Source organism: Dendrobates tinctorius, unplaced genomic scaffold (assembly GCF_039654945.1).
Source record: "Dendrobates tinctorius isolate UK_male_01 unplaced genomic scaffold, ASM3965494v1 ptg000136l, whole genome shotgun sequence".
NCBI lineage: Eukaryota > Metazoa > Chordata > Amphibia > Anura > Dendrobatidae > Dendrobates > Dendrobates tinctorius.
Window position 1 is genome coordinate 5,210,219 of NW_027361804.1, and position 17,282 is coordinate 5,227,500.

Here is a 17,282-nt window from a genome sequence, read left to right on the forward strand (position 1 = left end):
AGGAGGAGTGGTACTGTGCAGTGTGTATATACAGGAGGAGTGGTACTGTGCAGTGTATATATACAGGAGGAGCGGTACTGTGCAGTGTTTATATACAGGAGGAGCGGTACTGTGCAGTGTGTATATACAGGAGGAGCGGTACTGTGCAGTGTATATATACAGGAGGAGTGGTACTGTGCAGTGTATATACAGGAGGAGTGGTGCTGTGCAGTGTATATACAGGAGGAGTGGTACTGTGCAGTGTATATATACAGGAGGAGTGGTACTGTGCAGTGTATATACAGGAGGAGTTGTGCTGTGCAGTGTATATACAGGAGGAGCGGTACTGTGCAGTGTATATATACAGGAGGAGTGGTACTGTGCAGTGTATATATACAGGAGGAGCGGTACTGTGCAGTGTATATATACAGGAGGAGCGGTACTGTGCAGTGTATATATACAGGAGGAGTGGTACTGTGCATGTGTGTGTGTGTGTGTGTATATATATATATATATACTAGCTGAAGAGCCCGGCGCTGCCCGGGCATAGTAGCTAACTGTGGTTAGTTATAGAAAATTATAATTATCCTCCATCCCATAGTCCCGTGCCCATATACCCATCATACATATCCTCCATCCCATAGTCCCGTGCCCATATACCCATCATACATAACATATCGACGATCCCATAGGCCCGTACCCATATACCCATCATACATATCCTCCATCCCATAGTCCCGTGCCCATATATCTGTCATACATATCCTCCATCCCATAGTCCCGTGCCCATATACCCGTCATACATATCCTCCATCCCATAGTCAACCATTATGACATCATAATGAGCGGCGGCAGGGCTTGCAACCTTTGATGACATCAGCATCGCCATGGCAACCATTGTGACATCATAATGAGGGGCGGGGCTTGGTGCGCGCAGACTGCTTCCCCAGTATGCAAATAGAGGCATTGTGACATCACAATGAGGGGCGGGGATTGACGCGCACACACTTTTTCCCCCAGTATGTAGATAGGGGCAACATTGTTTGGTGAATTGGAACGCGCGGGGTTAAAATCTCGCCTCACAACATAGCTTAGGACGCTCTCGGGGTCCAGACGTGTGACTGTGCCAAATTTTGTGGCTGTAGCTGTGACGGTGCGGATGCCAATCCCGGACATACATACACACTTTGAGCTTTATATATTAGATAGCTGAAGAGCCCGGCGCTGCCCGGGCATAGTAACTAACTGTGGTTAGTTATAGAAAATTATAATTATCCTCCATCCCATAGTCCCGTGCCCATATACCCATCATACATATCCACGATCCCATAGGCCCGTGCCCATATACCCATCATACATATCCTCCATCCCAAAGTCGAGTGCCCATATACCATCATACATATCCTCCATCCCATAGTCCAGTGCCCATATACCCATCACACATCCTCCATCCCATAGTCCCATGCCCATATACGCATCATACATATTCTCCATCCCATAGTCCCGTGCCTATATACCCATCATACATATTCTCCATCCCATAGTCCCATGCCCATATACCCATCATACATATTCGCCATCCCATAGTCGAGTGCCCATATACCCATCACACATCCTTCATCCCATAGTCCCGTGCCCATATACCCATCATACATATCTTCCATCCCATAGTCCCGTGCCTATATACTCATCATACATATCCTCCATCCCATAGTTCAGTGCCCATATACCCATCATACATCCTCAATCCCATAGTCCCGTGCCCATATACATATCCGCCATTCCATGGTCCCATGCCCATATACCCATCATACATATCCTCCATCCCATAGTCCAGTGCCCATATACCCATCACACATCCTCCATCCCATAGTCCCGTGCCCATATACATATCCGCCATCCCATAGTCCCGTGCCCATATACCCATCATACATATCCTCCATCCCATAGTCCAGTGCCCATATACCTATCACACATCCTCCATCCCGTTGCCCGGGCATAGTAACTAACTGTGGTTAGTTATAGAAAATTATAATTATCCTCCATCCCATAGTCCCGTGCCCATATACATATCCGCCATCCCATAGTCCCGTGCCCATATACCCATCATACATATCCACGATCCCATAGTCCCGTGCCCATATACCCATCATACATATCCGCCATCTCATAGTCCCGTGCCCATATACCCATCATACATATCCGCCATCTCATAGTCCCGTGCCCATATACCCATCATACATATCCTCCATCCCATAGTCCAGTGCCCATATACCCATCACACATCCTCCATCCCATAGTCCCATGCCCATATACATATCCGCCATCCCATAGTCCCGTGCCCATATACCCGTCATACATATCCTCCATCCCATAGTCCAGTGCCCATATACCCATCACACATTCTCCATCCCATAGTCCCGTGCCCATATACCCATCATACATATCCGCCATCCCATAGTCCCGAGCCCATATACCCATCACACATCCTCCATCCCATAGTCCCGTGCCCATATACCCGTCAAACATATGCTCCATCCCATAGTCCAGTGCCCATATACCCATCACACATCCTCCATCCCATAGTCCCGTGCCCATATACATATCCGCCATCCCATAGTCCCGTGCCCATATACCCATCATACATATCCTCCATCCCATAGTCCCGTGCCCATATACATATCCTCCATCCCATAGTCCCGTGCCCATATACCCATCACACATTCTCCATCCCATAGTCCCGTGCCCATATACCCATCATACATATCCGCCATCCCATAGTCCCGAGCCCATATACCCATCACACATCCTCCATCCCATAGTCCAGTGCCCATATACCCATCACACATCCTCCATCCCATAGTCCCGTGCCCATATACCCATCATACATATCCTCCATCCCATAGTCCAGTGCCCATATACCCTTCGCACATCCTCCATCCCATAGTCCCGTGCCCATATACATATCCGCCATCCCATAGTCCCGTGCCCATATACCCGTCATACATATTCTCCATCCCATAGTCCCGTGCCCATATACTCATCATACATATCCTCCATCCCATAGTCCAGTGCCCATATACTCATCATACATATCCTCCATCCCATAGTCCCGTGCCCATATACCCGTCATACATATCCTCCATCCCATAGTCCCGTGCCCATATACCCATCACACATTCTCCATCCCATAGTCCCGTGCCCATATACCCATCATACATATCCGCCATCCCATAGTCCCGAGCCCATATACCCATCACACATCCTCCATCCCATAGTCCAGTGCCCATATACTCATCACACATCCTCCATCCCATAGTCCCGTGCCCATATACCCATCATACATATCCTCCATCCCATAGTCCAGTGCCCATATACCCATCACACATCCTCCATCCCATAGTCCCGTGCCCATATACATATCCGCCATCCCATAGTCCCGTGCCCATATACCCGTCATACATATTCTCCATCCCATAGTCCCGTGCCCATATACATATCCGCCATCCCATAGTCCCGTGCCCATATACCCATCATACATATCCTCCATCCCATAGTCGAGTGCCCATATACCCATCACACATCCTTCATCTCCTAGTCCCGTGCCCATATACCCATCATACATATCCTCCATCCCATAATCCCGTGCCCATATACCCATCACACATCCTCCATCCCATAGTCCCGTGCCCATATACATATCCGCCATCCCATAGTCCCGTGCCCATATACCCGTCATACATATCCTCCATCCCATAGTCCCGTGCCCATATACCCATCACACATTCTCCATCCCATAGTCCCGTGCCCATATACCCATCATACATATCCGCCATCCCATTGTCCCGAGCCCATATACCCATCACACATCCTCCATCCCATAGTCCAGTGCCCATATACCCATCATACATATCCTCCATCCCATAGTCCAGTGCCCATATACCCATCACACATCCTCCATCCCATAGTCCCGTGCCCATATACACATCCTCCATCCCATAGTCCAGTGCCCATATACCCATCACACATCCTCCATCCCATAGTCCCGTGCCCATATACCCATCATACATATCCTCCATCCCATAGTCCAGTGCCCATATACCCATCACACATCCTCCATCCCATAGTCCCGTGCCCATATACATATCCGCCATCCCATAGTCCCGTGCCCATATACCCGTCATACATATTCTCCATCCCATAGTCCCGTGCCCATATACCCATCATACATATTCGCCATCCCATAGTCGATTGCCCATATACCCATCACACATCCTTCATCTCCTAGTCCCGTGCCCATATGCCCATCATACATATCCTCCATCCCATAATCCCGTGCCCATATACACATCCTCCATCCCATAGTCCCGTGCCCATATACTCATCATACATATCCTCCATCCCATAGTCCCGTGCCCATAAACCCATCATACATATCCACGATCCCATAGTCCCGTGCCCATATACCCATCATACATATCCTCCATCCCATAGTCCCGTGCCCATATACCCATCATACATATCCTCCATCCCATAGTCCCGTGCCCATATATCCATCATACATATCCTCCATCCCATAGTTCCGTGCCCATATACCCGTCATACATATCCTCCATCCCATAGTCCCGTGCCCATATACCCATCACACATTCTCCATCCCATAGTCCCGTGCCCATATACATATCCGCCATCCCATAGTCCCGTGCCCATATACCCATCATACATATCCGCCATCCCATAGTCCCGAGCCCATATACCCATCACACATCCTCCATCCCATAGTCCAGTGCCCATATACATATCCGCCATCTCATAGTCCCATGCCCATATACCCATCATACATATCCGCCATCCCATAGTCCCGAGCCCATATACCCATCACACATCCTCCATCCCATAGTCCAGTGCCCATATACCCATCACACATCCTCCATCCCATAGTCCCGTGCCCATATATCCATCATACATATCCACGATCCCATAGTTCCGTGCCCATATACCCGTCATACATATCCTCCATCCCATAGTCCCGTGCCCATATACCCATCACACATTCTCCATCCCATAGTCCCGTGCCCATATACATATCCGCCATCCCATAGTCCCGTGCCCATATACCCATCATACTTATCCGCCATCCCATAGTCCCGAGCCCATATACCCATCACACATCCTCCATCCCATAGTCCAGTGCCCATATACCCATCACACATCCTCCATCCCATAGTCCCGTGCCCATATACATATCCGCCATCCCATAGTCCCGTGCCCATATACCCGTCATACATATTCTCCATCCCATAGTCCCGTGCCCATATACCCATCATACATATTCGCCATCCCATAGTCGAGTGCCCATATACCCATCACACATCCTTCATCTCCTAGTCCCGTGCCCATATACCCATCATACATATCCTCCATCCCATAATCCCGTGCCCATATACACATCCTCCATCCCATAGTCCCGTGCCCATATACTCATCATACATATCCTCCATCCCATAGTCCCGTGCCCATCATACATATCCACGATCCCATAGTCCCGTGCCCATATACCCATCATACATATCCTCCATCCCATAGTCCCGTGCCCATATACCCATCATACATATCCTCCATCCCATAGTCCCGTGCCCATATATCCATCATACATATCCTCCATCCCATAGTTCCGTGCCCATATACCCGTCATACATATCCTCCATCCCATAGTCCCGTGCCCATATACCCATCACACATTCTCCATCCCATAGTCCCGTGCCCATATACATATCCGCCATCCCATAGTCCCGTGCCCATATACCCATCATACATATCCGCCATCCCATAGTCCCGAGCCCATATACCCATCACACATCCTCCATCCCATAGTCCAGTGCCCATATACATATCCGCCATCTCATAGTCCCATGCCCATATACCCATCATACATATCCGCCATCCCATAGTCCCGAGCCCATATACCCATCACACATCCTCCATCCCATAGTCCAGTGCCCATATACCCATCACACATCCTCCATCCCATAGTCCCGTGCCCATATACATATCCGCCATCCCATAGTCCCGTGCCCATATACCCGTCATACATATTCTCCATCCCATAGTCCCGTGCCCATATACCCATCATACATATTCGCCATCCCATAGTCGAGTGCCCATATACCCATCACACATCCTTCATCTCCTAGTCCCGTGCCCATATACCCATCATACATATCCTCCATCCCATAATCCCGTGCCCATATACACATCCTCCATCCCATAGTCCCGTGCCCATATACTCATCATACATATCCTCCATCCCATAGTCCCGTGCCCATATACCCATCATACATATCCACGATCCCATAGTCCCGTGCCCATATACCCATCATACATATCCTCCATCCCATAGTCCCGTGCCCATATACCCATCATACATATCCTCCATCCCATAGTCCCGTGCCCATATATCCATCATACATATCCTCCATCCCATAGTTCCGTGCCCATATACCCGTCATACATATCCTCCATCCCATAGTCCCGTGCCCATATACCCATCACACATTCTCCATCCCATAGTCCCGTGCCCATATACATATCCGCCATCCCATAGTCCCGTGCCCATATACCCATCATACATATCCGCCATCCCATAGTCCCGAGCCCATATACCCATCACACATCCTCCATCCCATAGTCCAGTGCCCATATACATATCCGCCATCTCATAGTCCCATGCCCATATACCCATCATACATATCCGCCATCCCATAGTCCCGAGCCCATATACCCATCACACATCCTCCATCCCATAGTCCAGTGCCCATATACCCATCACACATCCTCCATCCCATAGTCCCGTGCCAATATACCCATCATACATATTCTCCATCCCATACTCCCGTGCCCATATACACATCCTCCATCCCATAGTCCCGTGCCCATATACCCATCATACATATCCGCCATCCCATAGTCCCGAGCCCATATACCCATCACACATCCTCCATCCCATAGTCCCGTGCCCATATACACATCCTCCATCCCATAGTCCCGTGCCCATATACCCATCATACATATCCGCCATCCCATAGTCCCGAGCCCATATACCCATCATACATATCCGCCATCCCATAGTCCCGAGCCCATATACCCATCACACATCCTCCATCCCATAGTCCAGTGCCCATATACCCATCACACATCCTCCATCCCATAGTCCCGTGCCCATATACCCGTCATACATATTCTCCATCCCATAGTCCCGTGCCCATATACACATCCTCCATCCCATAGTCCCGTGCCCATATACCCATCATACATATCCTCCATCCCATAGTCCGGTGCCCATATACTCATCACACATCCTCCATCGCATAGTCAACCATTATGACATCATAATAAGCGGCGGCGGGGCTTGCAACCTTTGATGACATCAGGGTCGCCATGGCAACTATTGTGACATAATGAGGGGCGGGGCTTGACGCGCACACACTTTTTCCCCCAGTATGTAGATAGGGGCAACATTGTTTGGTGAATTGGAACGCGCGGGGTTAAAATTTCGCCTTACAACATAGCTTAGGACGCTCTCGGGGTCCAGACGTGTGACTGTGCCAAATTTTGTGGCTGTAGCTGTGACGGTGCGGATGCCAATCCCGGACATACATACACACATACATACATACACACTTTGAGAGAGATATATATATATATATATATATATATATATATATATATATATATATATATATATACAGTGCCTACAAGTAGTATTCAACCCCTGCAGATTTAGCAGGTTTGATAAGATGCAAATAAGTTAGAGCCTTCAAACTTCACACAAGAGCAGGATTTATTAACAGATGCATAAATCTTACAAACCAAAAAGTTATGTTGCTCAGTTAAATTTTAATAAATTTTAAACATAAAAGTGTGGGTCAATTATTATTCAACCCCTAGGTTTAATATTTTTGTGGAATAACCCTTGTTTGCAATTACAGCTAATAAATCGCTCCTTCCACAAGTTTTCAATTGGGTTAAGGTCAGGAGACTGACTAGGCCACTCCAACACCTTGATTTTTTGCCTCTTGAACCAGGCCTTGGTTTTGTTGGCTGTGTGCTTTGGGTCGTTGTCTTGTTGGAAGATGAAATGACGACCGATCTTAAGATCCTTGATGGAGGAGCGGAGGTTCTTGGCCAAAATCTCCAGGTAGGCCGTGCTATCCATCTTCCCATGGATGCGGACCAGATGGCCAGGCCCCTTGGCTGAGAAACAGCCCCACAGCATGATGCTGCCACCACCATGCTTGACTGTAGGGATGGTATTCTTGGGGTCGTATGCAGTGCCATCCAGTCTCCAAACGTCACGTGTGTGGTTGGCACCAAAGATCTCGATCTTGGTCTCATCAGACCAGAGAACCTTGAACCAGTCTGTCTGAGTCCTCCAAGTGATCATGAGCAAACTGTAGACGAGCCTTGACATGACGCTTTGAAAGTAAAGGTACCTTACGGGCTCGTCTGGAACGGAGACCATTGCGGTGGAGTACGTTACTTATGGTATTGACTGAAACCAATGTCCCCACTGCCATGAGATCTTCCTGGAGCTCCTTCCTTGTTGTCCTTGGGCTAGCCTTGACTCTTCGGACAAGCCTGGCCTCGGCACAGGAGGAAACTTTCAAAGGCTGTCCAGGCCGTGGAAGGCTAACAGTAGTTCCATAAGCCTTCCACTTCCGGATGATGCTCCCAACAGTGGAGACAGGTAGGCCCAACTCCTTGGAAAGGGTTTTGTACCCCTTGCCAGCCTTGTGACCCTCCACGATCTTGTCTCTGATGGCCTTGGAATGCTCCTTTGTCTTTCCCATGTTGACCATGTATGAGTGCTGCTCACAAGTTTGGGGAGGGTCTTAAATAGTCAGAAAAGGCTGGAAAAAGAGATAATTAATCCAAACATGTGAAGCTCATTGTTCTTTGTGCCTGAAATACTTCTTAATACTTTAGGGGAACCAAACAGAATTCTGGTGGTTTGAGGGGTTGAATAATAAATGACCCTCTGAATAAACTTTTCACAATTTAAAAAAAAATTAAACAAAGAAATAACATTCTTTTTTGCTGCAGTGCATTTCACACTTCCAGGCTGATCTACAGTCCAAATGTCTCAATGCCAAGTTAATTCCGAATGTGTAAACCTGCTAAATCTGCAGGGGGTTGAATACTACTTGTAGGCACTGTATATATATTCAAAGATTCAAAGAAGCTTTATTGGCAGGACTAAATACACATTAGTTTTGCCAAAGCAGGTGTACAGAAGGGAATAGGGATAGGGACTGTAGGGATGTTGGGAAGGGGCTGTAGGAAAGGTGGATGGGGCAGATCCAGGTTGGGGCTATAGAAGTCCATGGCATAGGGAAGGTGGATGGCGGCATGGGGGCAGTTCCAGGATGAGGCTATAGAAGTCCATGGCATAGGGAAGGTGGATGGGGGATTGGGGCATATCCAGGGTGGGTGCCATAGAAGTCCATGGCATATCAGAGTTCTCTTTCTCGCAGTCTATGGCATTCGTTCACATATTGCGCTGCTATCTCCACTGCTCTCTCTTCTTCCCCCAGCAGGATGTATGTTTTCTCTTCCTCCTTCATGGTGGTGAAATCCGGGAAGAGATGTGAGAGTCTCCTGAAGTGAGTGTCCCTCACTGCTGAGTACTTGGAGCAGTGTAGCAGGAAGTGGGTCTCATCCTCCAGGGCCTCCTGGTCACAGTGTTGGCACAGTCTTTCCTCCCTGGGCTTGTAGCTCTGCCTGTGTCGGCCGGATTCGATGGCCAGACTGTGGGCACTGAGTCTATACCGGCTCAGGATCTTGCGGTCTTTGGGGTCCTGGAGTTTCTCCAGGTATGGAGCCAGTCTGTAGTCTCTCTGTAGACTCTGGTACATGGTCAGTTTCTGTGAGCTGATGATGTCGTTCTTCCAGTCACTTACGTACCTCTCCTGGCCTTCGTCTACCATCTTCCTGATTCCGGCTTTTGTCAGGTTGTTGTGATTGGTTTTCTGGTCAGGTTGGGTTTGGGTGAGCTGTTCCGAGGGTCCTGGTTTTTCTGTTTCCCCTACATGTGTCAGGGCTTTATGGTGATGGGAGCTTGGATTGCTCCTACGTAGGTGAGCCCGGAATGACAGTGCCCTCTTTACAACCGTTAGGTGTAGAGGGAATCTGCCCAGCTCGGCCCGGCAAGCACTGTTGGAGGTGCTCCAATGGACTTGGAGAAGGTGCTTGCAGAATTCCAGGTGGAATATTTCTGTTGGGCTTGAATCCCACCTTGACCAGTCTGGGTAGGTGTGAGGACCCCAGACTTCGCTGCCATACAGGAGGATTGGGGCGATGATAGAATTGAAGATTTTTAACCAGACCCTCACTGGTGGCTTTAGATGGTAGAGTTTCCTTCGGATGGCATAGAAGGTTTTGCAGGCCTTGTCTTTCAGGGTCTCTATGGCTTGTTTGAAGCTCCCTGATCGGTGAATCTCTAGGCCCAGATAGGTATATTTGTCAGTTCCTGTAAGGGCGCAGTTGTTGAGGATAAATGAAGGGTGCTGGTCTGATTTTCTCTTTCTCTTCTGGAACACCATGATGTTGGTTTTCTTTAGGTTGACCGGTAGTGCCCAGGTGGAGCTGAATTTCTCTAATATTTTCAGGTTGTCTTGGAGGCCTTTCTCGGTTGGTGACAGAAGCAGCAAGTCATCTGCATACAGCAGGAATTTCACCTGCACGTCGTGGAGGGTGAGACCTGGTGCTGTGGAAGATTCCAGAGTGGTAGCCAGCTCATTGATGTAAATGTTGAAGAGCGTTGAGCTTAGGCTGCAGCCTTGTCTGACTCCCCGGCTCTGCTGGAAATAGGCCGTTCTTCTGCCGTTCACACTCACACTGCAGAGGTTCTCGGTGTAGGAGCTTTTGATAACATCATAGGTCTTTCCTCCTATTCCGCTCTCCAGCAGTTTCAGGAATAAGCCTGGGTGCCACACCGAATCAAAGGCCTTTTTAAAGTCCACGAAACAGGCGTATATCTTCCCGTTCTTTGTATTGTGGACGTGGCTCTGAATGAGGCTGTGTAGGGTGTAGATGTGGTCAGTGGTGTGGTGGTTTGGCATGAACCCTGCTTGGCTCTTGCTGAGGACGTTATGCTCGGTGAGGAAACTGAGGATCCTCTTGTTCAGGATGCTGTTGAACAGTTTTCCCAGGTTGCTGCTGACACATATTCCTCTGTAGTTGGCTGGGTCATACCTGTCCCCATTCTTGTGGATGGGTGTGATGAGGCCTTGATTCCAGGTAGGAGGGAAGTAGCCGGCACTTAGCACAATATTGAAGAGTTTAACCATTGCGGCCTGTATTTCTGGTGGGCTGTACTTCAGCATTTCTGGTAGGATTCCATCCAGGCCTCCGGCTTTTCTACATCTTATGGAAGAGATTCTCTCTGCTACTTCCTGTAATGTAATAGATGCATCCACGGGGTTTTGGAAATTTTTTACTTTTTCCTCCATTGCTTTTAGTTTTGCCATTGTTTTCCTGTTCTTGGCTTAGTTCTTCCTTTGGAATGTCTTTATAGAGGTCTCTGAAGTACTGGAGCCAGATGTTGCCATTTTGGATATGGATGTTGTTTTTCTTGTCTTTTGTGCCCATGTGGTTCCATAGTTCCCAGAAGGAGTTGTCTTGGAGGGCATCTTGGAGTTGGTTAAGTTTGGTGGAGATGTAACTCTGCTTCTTCCTCCTGAGGATGGTTTTGTACTGCCTTTGTATGGTGTCATAGGCTTCCCTCAGACCCGGGTGGTTGGGGTCTCTGTGTTTCTTGTTTGAGGCTGTTCTCAGGGTCTTCCGTACGGCTTTACATTCTCTGTCAAGCCATCCATTGATCTGTTTTTCTTTTGGTCTCTTGTAGTTGACTTTTTTAAGGTCGGACAGTCTGGCCATTGCATAGAATATATTGTTGAGGTCTTTTGCAGCTTGACTCACTCCCTTTGGGTTAGGCTGGTACTCGTAGTTGTAGAAGTGGTGGAGCATCCGCTGTATTTCAGGTCTGCTGGGAACCTCTTTATACTTTAATGCCGACGTTTTGTGCCATTTATAGGATGGAGGCCGGGTGAAGAGGCCGCTCTGCTGTGGCTTTTGAGTGGATGGTTTCTCTGTAGATTTCAGGTACAGAAGAAGTATGAACCTGGCAAATATCAGCACCTTCATAGTCTCAAGCGTTTGTGGGGAGACTATGATGGCGCTGATATCTGCCAGGATCATATCTATAATGGCATAATCTACTACACTCCTCCCTACATGGGAGTTTAGTGTGCACCTCCCTAAGGAGTCTCCTTTGGTTCGTCCGTTAAGAATATGAAGTCCTAAACTTCTGCATACGTTCAGGAGCTTTTTACCACTTTTGTTGACTGTACTGTCATAGCTGTTTCTCTTTGTGACTACTGAGTCTTGGCCGTTATTCTCTGCTCCAAATATGTAGATGTTCCCATCCGTGGTCAGGAAGTCGTTTTCTCTCCCTGTTCTTGCATTGAGGTATATGAGGTATGAGGTATATATATATATATATATGGTACTGTGCAGTGTACATATACAGGAGGAGTGGTACTGTGCAGTGTATATATACAGGAGGAGCGGTACTGTGCAGTGTATATATACAGGAGGAGCGGTACTGTACAGTGTATATATACAGGAGGAGTGGTACTGTGCAGTGTATATATACAGGAGGAGTGGTACTGTGCAGTGTATATATACAGGAGGAGTGGTACTGTGCAGTGTATATATACAGGAGGAGCGGTACTGTGCAGCGTATATATACAGGAGGAGTGGTACTGTGCAGTGTATATATACAGGAGGAGCGGTACTGTGCAGTGTATATATACAGGAGGAGCGGTACTGTGCAGTGTGTATATACAGGAGGAGTGGTACTGTGCAGTGTATATATACAGGAGGAGTGGTACTGTGCAGTGTACATATACAGGAGGAGTGGTACTGTGTAGTGTACATATACAGGAGGAGTGGTACTGTGCTGTGTATATATACAGGAGGAGTGGTACTGTGCAGTGTACATATACAGGAGGAGTGGTACTGTGCAGTGTATATATACAGGAGGAGCGGTACTGTGCAGCGTATATATACAGGAGGAGTGGTACTGTGCAGTGTATATATACAGGAGGAGCGGTACTGTGCAGTGTATATATACAGGAGGAGCGGTACTGTGCAGTGTGTATATACAGGAGGAGTGGTACTGTGCAGTGTATATATACAGGAGGAGTGGTACTGTGCAGTGTACATATACAGGAGGAGTGGTACTGTGTAGTGTACATATACAGGAGGAGTGGTACTGTGCTGTGTATATATACAGGAGGAGTGGTACTGTGCAGTGTACATATACAGGAGGAGTGGTACTGTGCAGTGTATATATACAGGAGGAGCGGTACTGTGCAGTGTATATATACAGGAGGAGTGGTGCTGTGCAGTGTATATATACAGGAGGAGTGGTGCTGTGCAGTGTATATATACAGGAGGAGTGGTACTGTGCAGTGTACATATACAGGAGGAGTGGTACTGTGCAGTGTGTGTATATACAGGAGGAGTGGTCCTGTGCAGTGTATATATACAGGAGGAGTGGTCCTGTGCAGTGTATATATACAGGAGGAGTGGTACTGTGCAGTGTATATACACAGGAGGAGTGGTACTGTGCAGTGTACATATACAGGAGGAGTGGTACTGTGCAGTGTATATATACAGGAGGAGTGGTACTGTGCAGTGTATATATACAGGAGGAGGGGTACTGTGCAGGGTATATATACAGGAGGAGTGGTACTGTGCGGTGTACATATACAGGAGGAGTGGTACTGTGCAGTGTATATATACAGGAGGAGGGGTACTGTGCAGGGTATATATATACAGGAGGAGTGGTACTGTGCAGTGTATATATACAGGAGGAGTGGTACTGTGCAGTGTACATATACAGGAGGAGTGGTACTGTGCAGTGTACATATACAGGAGGAGTGGTACTGTGCTGTGTATATATACAGGAGGAGTGGTACTGTGCAGTGTACATATACAGGAGGAGTGGTACTGTGCAGTGTATATATACAGGAGGAGTGGTCCTGTGCAGTGTATATATACAGGAGGAGTGGTACTGTGCAGTGTATATACACAGGAGGAGTGGTACTGTGCAGTGTACATATACAGGAGGAGTGGTACTGTGCAGTGTATATATACAGGAGGAGTGGTACTGTGCAGTGTATATATATATATACAGGAGGAGGGGTACTGTGCAGGGTATATATACAGGAGGAGTGGTACTGTGCGGTGTACATATACAGGAGGAGTGGTACTGTGCGGTGTATATATACAGGAGGAGGGGTACTGTGCAGGGTATATATATACAGGAGGAGGGGTACTGTGCAGTGTATATATACAGGAGGAGTGGTACTGTGCAGTGTACATATACAGGAGGAGTGGTACTGTGCAGTGTACATATACAGGAGGAGTGGTACTGTGCTGTGTATATATACAGGAGGAGTGGTACTGTGCAGTGTACATATACAGGAGGAGTGGTACTGTGCAGTGTATATATACAGGAGGAGCGGTACTGTGCAGTGTATATATACAGGAGGAGTGGTACTGTGCAGTGTACATATACAGGAGGAGTGGTACTGTGCAGTGTATATATACAGGAGGAGTGGTACTGTGCAGTGTATATATACAGGAGGAATGGTACTGTGCAGTGTATATATACAGGAGGAGTGGTACTGTGCAGTGTACATATACAGGAGGAGTGGTACTGTGCAGTGTATATATACAGGAGGAGTGGTACTGTGCAGTGTATATATACAGGAGGAGTGGTCCTGTGCAGTGTATATATACAGGAGGAGTGGTACTGTGCAGTGTATATATACAGGAGGAGTGGTACTGTGCAGTGTACATATACAGGAGGAGTGGTACTGTGCAGTGTATATATACAGGAGGAGTGGTACTGTGCAGTGTATATATACAGGAGGAGGGGTACTGTGCAGGGTATATATACAGGAGGAGTGGTACTGTGCGGTGTACATATACAGGAGGAGTGGTACTGTGCAGTGTATATATACAGGAGGAGTGGTACTGTGCAGTGTATATATACAGGAGGAGTGGTACTGTGCAGTGTATATATACAGGAGGAGTGGTACTGTGCAGTGTATATATACAGGAGGAGTGGTACTGTGCAGTGTATATATACAGGAGGAGTGGTACTGTGCAGTGTATATATACAGGAGGAGCGGTACTGTGCAGTGTATATATATATATATATACACAGGAGGAGCGGTACTGTGCAGTGTATATATACAGGAGGAGCGGTACTGTGCAGTGTACATATACAGGAGGAGCGGTACTGTGCAGTGTATATATACAGGAGGAGTGGTACTGTGCAGTGTATATATACAGGAGGAGTGGTACTGTGCAGTGTATATATACAGGAGGAGCGGTACTGTGCAGTGCATATATACAGGAGGAGCGGTACTGTGCAGTGTATATATACAGGAGGAGCGGTACTGTGCAGTGTATATATACAGGAGGAGCGGTACTGTGCAGTGCATATATACAGGAGGAGCGGTACTGTGCAGTGCATATATACAGGAGGAGTGGTACTGTGCAGTGTATATATACACAGGAGGAGTGGTACTGTGCAGTGTATATATACACAGGAGGAGTGGTACTGTGCAGTGTATATATACACAGGAGGAGCGGTACTGTGCAGTGTATATATACAGGAGGAGCGGTACTGTGCAGTGTATATATACAGGAGGAGCGGTACTGTGCAGTGCATATATACAGGAGGAGCGGTACTGTGCAGTGTATATATACAGGAGGAGTGGTACTGTGCAGTGTACATATACAGGAGGAGTGGTACTGTGCAGTGTGTATATACAGGAGGAGTGGTCCTGTGCAGTGTATATATACAGGAGGAGTGGTCCTGTGCAGTGTATATATACAGGAGGAGTGGTACTGTGCAGTGTATATACACAGGAGGAGTGGTACTGTGCAGTGTACATATACAGGAGGAGTGGTACTGTGCAGTGTATATATACAGGAGGAGTGGTACTGTGCAGTGTATATATACAGGAGGAGGGGTACTGTGCAGGGTATATATACAGGAGGAGTGGTACTGTGCGGTGTACATATACAGGAGGAGTGGTACTGTGCAGTGTATATATACAGGAGGAGGGGTACTGTGCAGGGTATATATATATACAGGAGGAGTGGTACTGTGCAGTGTATATATACAGGAGGAGTGGTACTGTGCAGTGTACATATACAGGAGGAGTGGTACTGTGCAGTGTACATATACAGGAGGAGTGGTACTGTGCTGTGTATATATACAGGAGGAGTGGTACTGTGCAGTGTACATATACAGGAGGAGTGGTACTGTGCAGTGTATATATACAGGAGGAGCGGTACTGTGCAGTGTATATATACAGGAGGAGTGGTACTGTGCAGTGTACATATACAGGAGGAGTGGTACTGTGCAGTGTGTATATACAGGAGGAGTGGTACTGTGCAGTGTATATATACAGGAGGAGTGGTCCTGTGCAGTGTACATATACAGGAGGAGTGGTACTGTGCAGTGTATATATACAGGAGGAGTGGTACTGTGCAGTGTATATATACAGGAGGAGTGGTCCTGTGCAGTGTATATATACAGGAGGAGTGGTACTGTGCAGTGTATATATACAGGAGGAGTGGTACTGTGCAGTGTACATATACAGGAGGAGTGGTACTGTGCAGTGTATATATACAGGAGGAGTGGTACTGTGCAGTGTATATATACAGGAGGAGTGGTACTGTGCAGTGTATATATACAGGAGGAGGGGTACTGTGCGGTGTACATATACAGGAGGAGTGGTACTGTGCGGTGTATATATACAGGAGGAGTGGTACTGTGCAGTGTATATATACAGGAGGAGTGGTACTGTGCAGTGTATATATACAGGAGGAGTGGTACTGTGCAGTGTATATATACAGGAGGAGTGGTACTGTGCAGTGTATATATACAGGAGGAGTGGTACTGTGCAGTGTATATATACAGGAGGAGCGGTACTGTGCAGTGTGTATATATATATATATATATACACAGGAGGAGCGGTACTGTGCAGTGTATATATACAGGAGGAGCGGTACTGTGCAGTGTACATATACAGGAGGAGCGGTACTGTGCAGTGTATATATACAGGAGGAGTGGTACTGTGCAGTGTATATATACAGGAGGAGTGGTACTGTGCAGTGTATATATACAGGAGGAGCGGTACTGTGCAGTGCAT

The 17,282-nt window shown here is 47.6% G+C and overlaps 1 protein-coding gene across 1 annotated transcript in view; it reads left to right on the forward strand.

Annotated features, from left to right (window-relative positions):
* WNT5B (Wnt family member 5B) overlaps positions 1–17,282 on the forward strand; it is a 122,837-nt gene that overhangs the window by 46,747 nt on the left and 58,808 nt on the right. The window lies entirely within an intron of this gene.